General features: G+C 35.4%; 1 protein-coding gene across 12 annotated transcripts in view; it reads left to right on the top strand.

Annotated features, from left to right (window-relative positions):
* The window catches only part of LOC120632383 (low-density lipoprotein receptor), a 298,871-nt gene that overhangs the window by 220,313 nt on the left and 62,920 nt on the right, over positions 1-15,638 (top strand). For 3 of the 12 annotated variants that reach the window (XM_039902267.1, XM_039902261.1, XM_039902257.1), the window contains exon 1: positions 8,469-8,582. The exons of 7 other annotated variants lie outside the window; for them this stretch is intronic. The gene's annotated coding sequence lies outside the window, so the exon portion shown is untranslated. Of the gene's footprint in view, positions 1-8,468; positions 8,622-15,638 lie in introns of those variants that run through there. 2 more of the 12 variants (XM_039902260.1, XM_039902258.1) reach the window with 1 other exon arrangement.

The raw sequence follows: 15,638 nt of genomic DNA, 5'->3' as shown, positions 1-15,638 counted from the left end.
CCAACAAAGTTACACCCTGTGTACACCAACCCGAGGCGTAGCTGTTAGGGCTCATGTGCCTATAATAACACCTGAAGCGACACCCTTCAAACCAGAGAAAAGTATTGCAATAATGCTGCTTAGCGGCAGAAATAAGACAGTAGTACTTCTCTGGATGAGATCTGACACAAAAAGCTCAACTACTACTGAAAATATAACTACATCGAAAGATACCTACTTCGAGCAAAAGAAGGCAGAATTTTATTTCGTTTAATTGGGTACTTAAACCATAAGTATTTAAAAATAGCGTTTATATGCTTCATAGCTAACTAGTCCGTGCACTATTGTATACCATTTTATACAAATGTCTACATCTGAACTGGGTCGTGCGTATCCGGAGGGCTATCGGAATCGCCATTAAGGCATGAACTGTTGTTAATATTAATTTGCTTATGTTCGACGCTTGGAGCTATATTTATTAAGCCAATTAGATTGCACTAGGCAAGCATGAGATTCCATGGTGTTATAAAATTTATTATCATCGAAGACATTGTGAGACCGCATGGTATACCCTTTAAGCAATTGACTATTAGTATGTCTTATGTAAAGGATTCGACAAGGGGTGGTCAAACGCGGTCCCTCGCAAAGGGACATCCCTTTGCGAGGGACCGCGTTTGATCACCGGCTCGCACCTATAAATCTCCGGAGTCATGTGTATTTTAAGCAATTAAATGTCACTTGTTTTAATGTTAAAGGAAAATATCATGAGGAAACCGGCATTGAGATTTCTTTATAATATATTGAAACGCGTGTGAAGTCTACCAGTCTTCACTTGGTCAGTGTGGTAAACTACGTCCTAAGCCTTTCTCATTCTTAAGAGTGGCATAAGGTTGCCTGTACTTGGCCGGTGCTGAGTTAATAATAATGACAGAAATGTTTTAGAGAGACAGCGCTGACGCTTTCGTGAGATGGTGGTAATCAATGATGAAAATGGTATCATGAATTGTTTCATCATACATACTTACATTTGAACATTAATTTTCTCAAATTCAATAAAATAAGTTGAAACACACGAAATGCTCTGTACACTTTAGCAATCATTTGTAGTATTAACAGTTCCAGATTCACTCGCATCTCACTTGCAGCGTTTCAAACTTGTCTATAATTAAAGTTGTCGTTTGTGTTGGGTCAACCAGTCCAGTGTGATAATAATAGAGGCCAGTAATCACCATCGTAATTAATAATTAAAGTCAGTAGCTCCGTTTGCAAAATGGCGTTTGTAATATGCCATTAACGTTTTATCACCATTCGTGATTTCGTTCGCCATTCAGAATTGTAGAGTTAGTCAATTTAAAGGATGTACGAGTACGTGACGTATTTACTAGTATAGTATTGCTTGGTTACATTTATTACTTTTACTTTTGTAATGTATATTTTTACGACTAGGGGGACTAAAGGTTTGGGTATGGGGTTCACTATAACTGCCATACTCCTAACAGGTTAGCCCGTTGCCATTATAGACTGCACCAGAACTTCTTGCCGGCTTTTCTAAGTAGAATATGCCTTATAAACCGGTGGTAGAGTCACTACAAATAGACTGACTTGACGTTTCAAAAGTGCTTACAAAGTATGCCTACTTGACATAAATTAATATTAATCCTTTTTTTTTTTACTTTCCCACATTTGAGGTTGCAGCCAAGGGCTGACTTGTAGTGGAATAAAGATATATATATATGTCGTCCATGCAGGAATTGAGTAGCACGTTTCGTTACAACGTCTGCGTCGCAGACGTCTACTTTTGGCCGTTTGTCGCATTTGAAACGAGCGATAGAAGATGCAGTTTTGCATAATATTGAAACAGATACTTTCTGCAACGATATAAACGCGCCACTGTTGTTTTGGCATAGCTTCTAATGCATGCTGTTTCGGGTAACATTGGATGAAAGATGAGTGGGGGTTATCGGTATATTGATCGACGTGGGTGTAGTACATGTAGGTGCTCGTACTCGTTATTAATTATGTCGGCGAAGGTGTACTACTAGCAACGGCATCACTACTGTATCGTGGTATTTTGCGATTGTTTCCCTACCAAATATAAGTAAAAAACCAACCTGGGATGCCTCCCTTAGGGTTTCGTCGCTTATTATTCAACTGGCGTATTACATACGATATAAAAGTTTTACAAACATATACACTGTACCTATGAATACAGAATAATAAGCCTCGACAACTGAGGCACCTGAGTATTCATAAAGATATTTTATTTATAATAAAATGTATTGCATTTTGTTTGTTAATTAAAACAAATGAAAAATGAACTTAAGTGATTGATAATGCAACATTTTTTTTTATAATAATATTTTTTTTTTCCCTAAGGGCAGTGAGGTTTTCATTATATTTTTATCAGGGATAACTGGGGCAGGGAAAACTGCTATGTTATAAGGGACCTATTTTATAGAACAATCTAATATAAAGATAACTTTTTTTTGATTGCATGCTAAATAAATAAATAAATAAATAAATAAATGATTGTATTCGTTTACAGTTAACTTCTGACAATTAGCATTTCTAAGCAGTCATAATGGCGAAATATATATTTTGATGTCTTGTATAAAACCGCCACAAGAAAAAAATTGTATTACTAATTTTAATGAATTATGTAGATTAATAAAAATAAAACAAGCATTTTATCATATAACGAAAACGTTGATAATGACACTGATTATATTTTTACTTATTTAATAAATCAAGACTTCATTACAGTACATAACATATTGAAGGATTTTGGGATTTTTATTTGTTTTGAGAGTAAACTAAGTTTACAAATGTAGTCAGTATTAGGTTACCAAAATATTAGTTTACATAACAAATTTAAATAATAATTTTGTATCATCAAAATAATCACATTGAAACTAGAAACTTGTAACTGTATCCAGGGTAAAGGAGCAAATTGAATAATTTTGTTCAATTCGTTATAAGGACCAAAGTGACCTTGTTAACAGCCCACATATTCAATTATTCAACACGCATGTATGTGACAGTTAAATTATCTACAAAATGGGCAAAATAACGAAACCAACTGATAGGGTAAATGTTTGGTCTAAAGGGACAGCTTCTATATTGTCTATGGGTAATACGATAGCGTCGGATTTAACTAGGGATGGCACGGAGCTCCGCATTCAACTATGAACGGTACGAATTAGAAACGATAGAAATTACACATCCAAATTATCTACGGTAATATTTTTGAAAGGAAGTTTTCGTCCGTATTTTATCAGACGTCTGCTCGATGTGGGTTCTGAAAGATTTTTTGACCAGATATCTAATTGCATATAAATTGCGTGTAATAATTGATACAGAGTAATGAAACTTAACTTTTTATGCAGAAACAGCTACTGGGAATCGTTCAACGGAATTTAATGAAATGACTATTGTCACGGCTGTTAATAAATAAACATTGTCAATAACTAAAACGATTATTAACACATAACGACCTGCAAATGAACATAGGATACATTTTATAGTGGGACATAAAACATTTGCCGCGATTTTACAAAACTATATTCTTATTTTTAGCATTTGATTTAAATAAGCTTGTCTTCTTAGAAAAATATTCTGCATTTTTACCTGTTTTACGTATCCTCCTTCTCTTACTGGGAAGGATAAGTGTTTCCTTGTTCACATCTTTTTCTTGTTCACGATTCAATCATTTCTATTGTTACTATTCTATAAACTTACCAATACACTTTTCAATAGCTGACCGTATTGGCCGAGCTGGATATCAAAATTGCGTATGATGCCTGTATTAAAACACATTCTCATTCTCATTCTTATTTAGCTTGGAAAGGTGTTACAGCATAATTTCCTTTAATAACTAACTGGTGTTATAGTACTTTTCCTAAAAAGTGAAAGTTGATCCGTTAATCTACAAGGGCGTCGCCACCGCGCTAATAGTTCTCAATCTTGACGAGCGTCGAGTAAATCTGCAGGGACCGTCGTGTTGACATTCTGAAATAACTTTCTGGAAAATACCTCTTTTACATCATTCCTGAAATTGAGCTCGGTTATTAGATAGTCGCCTTAAATTGCTTATAAGCGAGGTGCTATCAAGCCATCTGCTAATACAAAAAAAAGTCTTGATTCTATAAAGATTTCTATTTTTTTTAAACCAGCGGTTTTATCTAACTTCGCTTAGATTATTTGAAATTATATGTTGCATTTTCTATACAAACCTTTATTACTAAGTAGAAGGCTGTATTAAATGTTACATATCAGAAATGCGGCTTTATGACGCCAATTAAAATTGTGAAGATTCTAGTAGTTTTCGGCAGTCGTGGTGTTTTTTCTGTTCTTTTGATATCGTGCTCGAATTTTCCCTAAGAAGGGATAAACTCTGGAATAATATCGGCCATTATAAATCCTCGTAGGTAAAACCATTTGCCCACCTTCTAGTCTCGTCAGAATTGCTCGAGTAGGTCAAAGATTACCCCGGACAAAACATGTTAAGCTTTTACAAGCGTCGATGCTTAAGAAGCTTTAAAACCGTCTAAATACTGCAGTAACTTATTACAATATGTCTACTTTCACTAACCGCTTGATGACGGACTGAAATTACAGTTTTATTTAAATGGATAGATATGGTGTAAAATCCCAAATTTCTTCTCATTCACAGATTTAGATCTCGTTTAATATTTGCTTAAGTCGATCTTAATCCTGAATCGCTAACAAATTAACGAGGTAGTCAGTCAAGTGTCTGCTGAAGGGGGGGCCTCATTGCTACAGAGTGACATCGCATGTATGCGGTTGACACCGACGCAATACTCCCGTTTGATAAGTACAAACACCGTTTCACGATTCATGTCACAGAGACACGTAATTTCAGTCTGCCATTATACATGCCTTTGCTGTCTCTGATTAGGATTTTGATAATTGCTTGCATTAAGGCAATTCGATCTACACTGTTCAGCCCTCCTATTCCGTAACTTTTCGGACAGAGTCAGTCAGTTTCAAATAATCGGTGGTTATCTGGCAAAACCATCCAAAGTTGCAAATCAGATTTTTTTTAATATAAAAATTAACCGGTTGGAAATTTGTTGAAAAAACTACGGTAAGTAGAAAATTACTATCCCTGCAGTGTGTAATACAACTGCCTGATTTGTCCAATGGTAAGCATGATCCCAGAACCTCGTGATCTATAGTCGGATCACGAGTTCCTGGGATTCCTGAGGCAAATTAAAAATTGACAGGTATCGTTTTATCTGTTAAGAAACTATTAGTAAGTACAAACCTGGATTTTGGAAGTTGGCACCGTCCAAGCAAGTTAAGTTGTCGGTGCCGATTATAATATTTAAGTTTATATATGTCAAAGCGCGCCAATCGCCATTAAAGAACCCTGGGTCTATGAACTAACTCTATCTGTATTGAGAGAGGAGCCGTGTGATCAGCAGTGGTATATAATAGAGTGAGTATGATGGAGATTTTGATTGTCGACCTGCACAGCTCAGGGCATTAATGTCCCTTTAGGGTGTAATACTAGTTGACTGGCTTCATTACTCCATTTATCTAAATCTTCTGTTTGCGGCTAAATTACTATCATTTATTTTCATTTTCAACGCTAAAGAATTACGGAAGTGCTGTGTGTATACGAACTTACTGTTATTCCTTTCGTAATGGGGTCATTTTTTACCATCGAGTCAGGTTTTAGTCTCGCTCCCAGTCTCCGCGATCATAATTATATGCACCTGATGCAATTTCGTGTCGGCACCAATAAGAGACCAGTTATAATGAACGAAGTCAATTCCCTCATGTATCTACTTACTTCACTTGAATTGAGTAGATACTTGTTATTTCTCGATCCTTTGACGAATTCTTACTTAAAAAAGATGTTCTTATTTAATTTCCTTTCCTCAAGATGATTTTTTTACACAACTTTATCTTACTTTATTACGCCTTTTATAGGCGTAACTCTTACAAGCCTAAATCTTGCGATGGCAAGAGATTTTAGAATTATGTATGATGTATATTTATGAGGTTATTTCAAGATTTAAGGTTTTATGAATTTTATACCATCTGAACCGATTTTACCGACTACCAGTTTAATTTATTTTTTAGTTTGGTAAGGGTATACTAAACATATTTTTACATCAAGCGCGTCGCAGATAGCTGCTGGACTCAAGCGGCAAATAACAGTGGACGTCTATCGGTTGGTATGATGACGATAACTTCTTAATAGATATTAGCAAATTTCTCACTTCAGAAGTAATAAAATTCAATTCGTGCACAAATACCACACATAAAAGTTTACAGTTTAGAGCTTTTAGTGACACAGCTCATCCGGATTAGTAGTGCCACAACGCTTATTTTTACCGCCAATCAGTATTGAAGAAGGTAGGCACATAATCGTAAGTACTGGCGAGAGCTGAAGGAGAGCTTCGCCGCGAGGCACACTTAGCTATGGGACTTCATTTTATAAAACAATGAAATGAAAAAAACTCATGTAACTCTTACTCTGAAATAAACAGTTATTTTATTTTATTTATTTATTAATAGATGTTCTATAAACTGTTTGATTGCTATCGGTGGATTAAAACTGTGAACATTCAAAGTCTTCCAATATTTTTGCCTTTTATTTATTTTCCGTCTCGATGGATTTCATTTAGAATATTCACTCCTTATTCCCCAGACGTCTAGTTATAGTGCTATCGAACATTCACCCGTACCCGTATTTAGTCTACAGGTAAACTTTAAAAACATTGCTTTTTGGAGTAAACGAGAAGATTTCCATAAACTCGACACGTCTTTCTTTCTTAGGTTTTTAGAAATCAGAATTTCACAATTTTCGTATACATACTCGTTTCAACATAGTTTTAAAATATTCGGTATAAACAAACGCTACTTTTCGTGTAATAAACAATGGACATTTAAGATCGCCATTTGCTGTAGGTATACCAGGATTAACTTAGACTAGTTTGTCAAATAATTAAAAACTACCACTTACTAAAATAAGTCCGAAAATATATTCCATTCAAATGCTCATCACATATTAAGGTGATCTTTCGAAGTCGTCAGTTTTTGTGGCACAATATGAAGAAAATATTTCACGGCCACATATAATCATATTCTTTAAGCCACAATGCCAATTTTGTTGGTTTGAAGACGAATCAGAACTGTAAATAATAAACCATCAACTCAAAAAGACAAGTATACTGAAACTATGTTGTAGATTAGCATACCGTGAAATCTTTAAAAGGTCTATTTATTAAAAGTGTAGCAAAACGGTCTAGGCGAGTGGAATGTAATAGATACATAAACCTAACCATAATTACTATGTAATTTAGCTCCACCTGGCCGACACGTAATGGCTAATCTGACGCAATATGGTCGCGAGCGCCATAAGAAACGGGAGAAACTTCAAAATATACTTTGCAAATTACACCTGTATTCAAGCTGCAATCATGATGATGCAATCAAAAATACTTTTTAACAGAGGTTCAATATTAAAGTTATTTTTTTAGTAAATGTTTCTTTACTCATTTGTATACTTTTTCTATACTCATTTTACAAAACAATGAAAAAAGTATGTCTGTTCATATGTAGCTATATTCGGCTCAACCACTGCATCGATCTTGGTGTAATTTGGCACATCTACTTTATCCTGTAGATGGAGATAACATACTTTTATCCTAGACAAACACTCTGAAACCGTTCTAGCGGAATTTAAAAAAAACTGCTTTCGTAAACAATGGAGTGAGTAAGTGTGGGTGTATCATGCAAAACTAATGGGCCGATTTGAATGTACCTACTCATATTATAGATGATACGTAAAACGAACCGGAAGGGTTTTCAAGATCTTTGCTATGTGTCTAAGAAACCGCTTCGTACGTGTCCATGGGATAAAACTATGTAAGGGTACCTAGCAGTACGATGGTAAAAACGTGAGATTAGAACTAGATCAAATATAACAGGTACTTTAGCACACTCTCGAGATATATATCTTATAAAATATCAATTAAATGATGCTTAGTATGTTGTATATTAGCTTAGTATTATTAGTCTAGGCATCTAGTTTTGTAGCTATATCGAAATATATATGTAGGTATTTATAAAAATCGAATTTCTTGTCGAAGCTATTAATTCAATTGGTATCGTTCTTATAGAAATATCTATCTACTTTTAGCACTGTCCCTGGAGTGCTGAATTCGACGCGCGACGCGAACTGATTTCGTAACATCTAATAAGTAAACGATAAACCATCGATTCCCGCACAAAGCGAAGTTGGCGTTACTTCGACCCCTTTCCAACAAAAATCTCATTTTCTGTCACAAGCCAGTTGTTGAAGCCTGGGTGACATTCATGGCGGAGTTTAGTGACTTCCGAAGTAGCAGGTTATCAGACGTGGCGCTGGAGGGGCACGGGGGCCGGGGGATGGGTGGGTGGTGGAGGGAAACTGGGTACTCGGTGGTGGCTCGCCCCCGCATTCGCGTCCTGACTCGCGGCGCGCTCGACCGCGCCTTGCTCGCGTTCCTGATAACCGATTTATTTACGAGTTCGCTGTATTTACTAACTTAACGTTGCCGAACGTGTTCGATAAATTCGCGTTTAAGGTTTGTTGTGGCTAATAGAAGTGATTCTGTGATTCTACGGTACTATTTTTGCATATTCCATTAATCCATTGTTACACTTACTTCAAATCTGTAATTGTTGTGTTTATGATTCTAGAATAAATTAAAAAAAAAACACTTATGTGTCTGAAGCTATAGTGAAAATTTAAACTTAAATATTAGCTGAATGATTCTTTTTCTTTCTTCTCTCTTTATTTACTGATATTTAGAACCAAGCCCATTTATTCGCTAATGACCTATTTTATAATCAAACCAAGACTAAATTATCTTCTGACTAAACCTAGTATTCTTATAATACGTACTTATCTATAGTACTTATATATAGTCTGTATTTTCTGTACTTCGCGAAAATTAATTTGAGATGAAATTTGATTGGGCCATTCATGCATTGAAATAGAAGATAGCCCAGTTTAATTACTGACGCCCGAAATAACCGAATACTTTAAAGTCAATTATGTAATAGCAAAGGTATATTTTCTTCACTAGTGTCTGTCGTGTTTATTGTTTAGACGAAATGACAAAAATAAGACTTAAAACGTAAGGTCCTTTTAACCTTTATGTTACTTTTCAGTATTCGGGGGTTCGAGATTATGAACTCACAGCATCATTCAATTTCATTTATCAAATTGTGCTTTCTATTGCATTATGCGAAACAATAGAAAATATGCACAAATTTTCGGACTATGCGTAATGCGCATAACAATCTAGCTTCCATTTTTCGAGTTAAAACCGTTTAATCGATCGTTACTATTTATAAAACGTCATCTAACGATCATTTCTCAACATCAAGCCAGCTTCCAATCGGACACCATCTGTAATTTTTCACGCGCCAGTCGGACGGTTTATCTTTTCCTCGCTAATCCAAGCTTACTCTTTGTGATATAACGCGACCATTAATTATTAATTCTGTTTTTTTTAACTACCAATGCAGCCATACTGTTCTAACTCTTTCAACCTATCCATATACTTAGGTATAATGTACGACATTAGTAGGTACCTTCAAAGAAAGCAATAATTGAAATCATCTTAAATAATATAAAGATATTTATCTTACTAACTAACTGTAAAGCAAGTTTCCTGTAGTTTGTATCGCAACTTGTCTCGAGCTCTAAATACTTTTTATCGATTTTTTGGTGGTATATATTACGTTCAGATATTTTAGTACACTATTACACACGTAGAACTTCTCACAATTATGGAAATTGAAATCTAAGGCTAATTGTATCATACCCAGCAAAACAAGTTTCAGCTGACAATCTTTTCTGTCGAATCCTACGGCCATAGTAGCGATATTGGACGATGATAGTAGTAGAACATATTAAATCAAAACATACCAGGTTATTCATATAATCTAAAAGTAATCTCTTTTGTTTTGGTGTTATTGCATCTAACTATTCTAAGCAGATTAAAAAGTCTACTTATAGCGTTAAAAATAAGATTTTATAATATTTTATTCAAAACTGAAATTTAGGTACATGGACAGGCGTCTAAATCTATGGAGCAAATATTTAAGAATTAAAGAAGGCCTTTTAAAGTACTTTTTTATATGAGTATGATGTCTCTACTCTATCTTTTGATGACCTCCCTTGCGCAATGTTGAGCGCGTATAGTATTGCCGGCAGGGGAAATATGTGAATTGATAATTTCTGAATTTTCATTGGTGCTGCAGGCAGAATTTAAAACTGAACCTTCACAATGTAACTTTTTATATTTCTATACACGTAGGTACACAGGGCGTTGTAGCCATAAGTTTCGCCCCTACCAAAAATCTGAACGCGGCTGAAGGAATTTCACATCTAAAATCATGTTTCCTGTCATAAAGTAAACAAGCTTTATTTTACGCGCAACATTTCAATATTTCGTCAGTACAAACTAAACATACCAGACACTCCATGTATGTCCCTATGCGACTTGTGAGACTGGTAAGGTACGCTCTACTCTACTTTTTAGGCATGCGGCCTTACGCGCTGCAAAAACCGTAAAACCGCGCTTTCGATCCGGGCCATTCCCTCGGGCAAGTTTCTATCTCAGATGATAGCCTAGTAAGTACGCTTGTGTGCAAAATTATGGAGTAAAATGTAATGCCGTGATAATAGACTCGATATTAATATTAGCTCTAGCTTATTAACATCCGACTTATGTGCACAGGCCTTCCCTTTCCAGAAAGTTTCAGAGTAAAGTTTCCTCCACCCTTCTGGCTTCAACAATTATTATGGCCGACCGATTGCTGCTCTCCGAAGTATTGGGGTGGAAACCGCGACTACCTAATTCCGGGCTGTTTGTTTTGCTGGAGAACTTTTTGAAGATAAACCTAACACCCAATGACGTGCCCAAGGTGTTACTGGCAATCTAAACTGGAATAATCCTCCTCCTATACGAGTGATATAAAAAATCAGGAAAGTTTTTCCTTTATTAAGTGCTCGCCACTGCCGATACCCAAAAATGTGTGTAATATTAATTAAGCCCAGGTCCTCCAGATTTGCAGTTGTATGTGACAAAATATTTTCTTCTCACACTTTCTCGGAAATGTTATATTAATAAAAATAAAACAGTGACTCTGCTTTTCTAGTATGCAACGAATTAGCAATTCGCAACATGAAAACAATTCTCGTAACATTTCTGGAAGAATTTTTGGCCACACGATAGGCTCATAATCGCGCGTGGTCGAACTGGCGCAAATAAAAATTTGTTAGTACGGACGTATTTATAACATTATTATATGCTCACAAATAAGAAATAAGTATGTACTACACAAGGCGTAAATAGCAATAACAGACTTATTTAGTTATTCGTACAGATAATATGCGTCAATTGCGTTATTTCAGGCTTGGACATTAATTTCCTATTATCACGATGTCATACTTTAATCTTATTTGTGACAAAAGGAAATAACAAAACGACGAAGAGAAAATCATATTATTATTAAATTAAAGTTGTTTCTTGACTGACAGACAAAGCGCAGCCTAAACCTCAAAGGACAAAAAACATCAAATTTTGCGAAAAATAACTTGGTTATTAAGTCTTAAAAATAACAAAAGCCTGATTGACGAAACCTATATAAGCTACCTTTTAGCTCGGGAACATATTTTTTCTATTCAGAAACGAAATCGCGAGCATTCTGCAAGTTGAATATGAAGAAATAATCTTGATGGTTTTTTAAAAATGGTTATAAAACGCTGCAAACTAAATAAACATAAAAAATATATAGTTTATCTTTTGAGTAATAAAAGTACAAACGATTAAAATAATTTTACGGAACATGGACATTTTAAAAGTAAAAATTCATGAGATAAAATTTAAAAATGAATTCTACGTAATAAATATATCGCTCCATATTAAATCGTCTATGATAAATTTTCCGGATAATGTAATACTTTCAACTTCGCACAATATTAAATTTGCCGAAATGAGAATACCAAATTGGGTTTTACCCTCGAGTGTACCGATCTATCATAAGAGTAAAGGCGCATATATTTTATCTGCGAGAAAAGTACTTCGATGAAATATGCTAACAGGCTTCAACACGCCGTGCTACTTTCTTGTTACGTACGTCTACGGCAACCTTATTTAGCCACGCGGCTTTAAACGATTGACTTAAGAATCTGTGCTACGCGCTTTTAGAGATATCTCAATTACTAACACGCATAGTTTAATAACAGTTTAGTAGAACTACGTTTTATTCGATTTTTTCACATTTTGTCTAAACAAGTTTTTTTTACCGCCTTGCTTCGGCAATCCATTATCCATTCGATTTAACTTAGGAAGGTACAAAGTACCTATATTTAACCATGAATATTTACAAACTTTTGATCGACACCTTTACCGCTCCTTAAGGGTGTTTCTTAATGCACCGTATTTATAGTAAGTTTTCATAGATATTAGGTATCTATAATTAATTTCGTGGAGAAGCACGATCCGGTTTTTTCATACGTATGTATCGGGGGGATATTTGAAAGTTATAATTTATCACCATGTCTCCTTGTGCTACTTAACTTGCTGCGACATAAATCATAATCCGCAGTAATAATTGCTCATCAGACTGACGATATTTAACCTTAATGAGTATAGATAGCACTTACGTATAAACGGAATAATAAAGATTTAGCAAAATAGTCTAGTAAAACGATCAGTGATCATCTAACTCAAATATAATTAATTGTGCTGATTTTTTAAATCTTGCCAACGTGCTATCCTTGACGACCTCTCTGGCGCAACTGAATTTAAGTAGGAAGTCCCGGGTTCAACTCCCGGAAGAAGCAATTCTGGTGGGAGGCTTTGGCCGTGGCTAATTATACCCCATCCAAAAAAGACGTTCCGGTTCCGGCCTCTATTAGGTTTCTACGTGACATCGGTCACTAACACGAATAACAAGCACGCAGTACCATACTCCCTAACAGGTTAGCCCGCTACCATCTTAGACTGCATCATCACTTACCACCAGGTGAGATTACAGTCAAGAGCTAAGTTGTAGTGAAATTAAAAAAAATCCTTCTCATTATGTTCTTTGTGGAAAAGGATATAATTCATATAAAAGCTGCTTAATTAGTTAAGACAGTTTTACGACAACAACGGAATAATTGACCCCAATGTCTTCGTAAATATTGAGTTATTGGTATTTATTTTTCGTCATACAACGCTGGCTCAGCTTATATCTCAATTATCAGAGGTGATATTAATATGTCATTAAAGTTAAAGAAACTTCTATTGTTTGATATCGTCTAAATTACTTATATATTCGGTGCATTAAGAAATCCCTATAAGAAGTGTGAGCGACGGGGTGATGTACGGATGGCAATCACAGTTGCTCGGTCATTCACTGTGAGCAACAGGGCAGGTTCCAATTGGAAATTCCACCCAGGTGAATTACGAATTGGTAGCGCTCTTTGCAATATACCGAATATTTCATTCAGACTACGCCATTTCCAGATTTCAATGGCGTAGCAGTTAGGTTCCTACGTATAAATAGTATATCTGTAATTACGGACTGGCTCACAAAGCTTGAAAATCCGTTGATAAATTGTTCATTCCGAAGCTTCTGCTAAAACCGCAACAATCACAAGACTAGTATCTCATTGTCCAGAAGCAGACAGACAGCACTTTACAAAACATTGGTCTTTCTCTCGCAATTCGAAATTACCAGTTTGCACAGGCATTGTAGTTTTTAGTTTTGTTAGTCTGAACAAGATACTACCATTAGCACTTTTAAGCTCATTTGGGCGTCCGAGCTTTAAGAATTAATCTGCCCATTTGGTTTCTTTTCTAAAAAACCAAACAGCAGTTTTGTTAGCTACATTAACATTAGCAGTTTGCAGCAACCCTGCTTTCTGAGCCCAGGGCGGTGGGTTCGGTTCCCACAACTGGAAATTGTTTGTGTGATGAGCATGAATGTTTGGCAGTGTCTGGGTGTTTTATGTATATTATTCATAAAAATATTCATCAGTCGTCTTAGTACCCATAACACAAGCTACGCTTACTTTGGGGCTAGATGGCGGTGTGTGTATTGTCGTAGTATATTTATTTATTATTTATTTATTTATTTACATAAACTTAGTTTATGTTTATCCACGCACGTCGTAACTATTTTAAGTTATGTGCGTTTTAAGAATTAAATAACTCCTGCCTTAATAGCGAACAAAAACATCGTGGGGAAATCGGTATGCCTGAGAGTTCTTCGTAATGTTCCCAGAGACTACGGCCTAAACTCTTCTCATTCTAAAAGTAGACCAGGCCCCTGGCTGGTGATGAATTGATGGTGATGATTATGAAAGTTGTTTAACTTAAATGTTGTGAGCTGTTTCTTAAATGATTACTTCTAGTGCCATCTTCTACCAGAGGTTGGCAACCTTTACTAACTAACTGAACTTTTTCAACAGCACTGCTCTAAACAGTGACTCTGTAGGTACTCATTATAAACCTTCTTGACTTGTAAAATGACTTTAAACTGCCCATTATAATATGTCCCAGATGTACATGATGATTGTGATGTGTTACCAGATTCATTTATATATTTTTTTTATTAAGTCAACACAAAAATCTAAACTGTTTTGTAGGTATTGCACGAAGCTTAGATATTTAAAACAGTTCAGTACTCATAATACGATACCGTCATGTCTATTAATCGATTTTATTTAGTTTTGTCCGTATAGATACAGATCTGAAATACATAGGTATATGCACATCATACACTGAAATCTCTTTAGTGGTTACATCGAGAAAAGTTAACAGTCAGACAACGTATTTATTACATTGTTATATAAATGTTGGTATGGAAATATCAAGAATATTTTCGGAAACCTTACTTTGGGCCATAAATACCTATCTATATGATTTTTCAGAGAGAGCTGTCATATTTTCAACCGGTTTTATAATTTTTTTTTTACAATAAAGTGCATAATTTCTTATTCTTATGGTTGACTTAGATACCGGAGACTCGGGCTATGGAGGTCAATAAATAACCGGGTAAAACTAAATACAATGGAAATTTGCATTTCTTAAATATAAAACAACAAGTGTTGCCCAATGCTTGCTTGTTAACATTTTATAAATTAACATATCATGGTCGGATTAATTTACATCATCCCACATCATCATCATTTCTACTGCGCTGGCCTAGTAGTGCGCATTGAAGACTTCGGAAACCTTTGAGAAAATTATGGAAAACACTGCCTGTGGTTTCCATAATTTTCAGGCTTCCTCGCAATGTTTTCCTTAACCGCTTTAAGAAGCGATTTTTAATTGTTAAACACGCACATAACTCGGAAAAGGCAGACGACCTAACTACTAGCGCGAATTCGGATAGATATATATAAATTTCAATCCGTATCCGTATATTCTATATCTCATCGTACCTAGTAGGTATTTCGTTTGGCCTACTTTTCAGGCCGCAGCGTATCGATGTGATTTTTTGTACATTTATAGTTTAAAAGCCCTTAAGTGTCCTTACCGTGTCCGTTATTTCCCCTATTAAGGGCTTCGCGAACACAAATCTAAACAGACAAAGTCGCGGGCAAAACCAAGTTACAAAAATGTAAATGCGAA

This window comes from Pararge aegeria, chromosome 2, assembly GCF_905163445.1.
Source record: "Pararge aegeria chromosome 2, ilParAegt1.1, whole genome shotgun sequence".
Taxonomy (NCBI): Eukaryota; Metazoa; Arthropoda; class Insecta; order Lepidoptera; family Nymphalidae; genus Pararge; species Pararge aegeria.
Note: the sequence above shows the minus strand (reverse complement) of the source record. Positions and strands in the feature narration are given on the sequence as shown.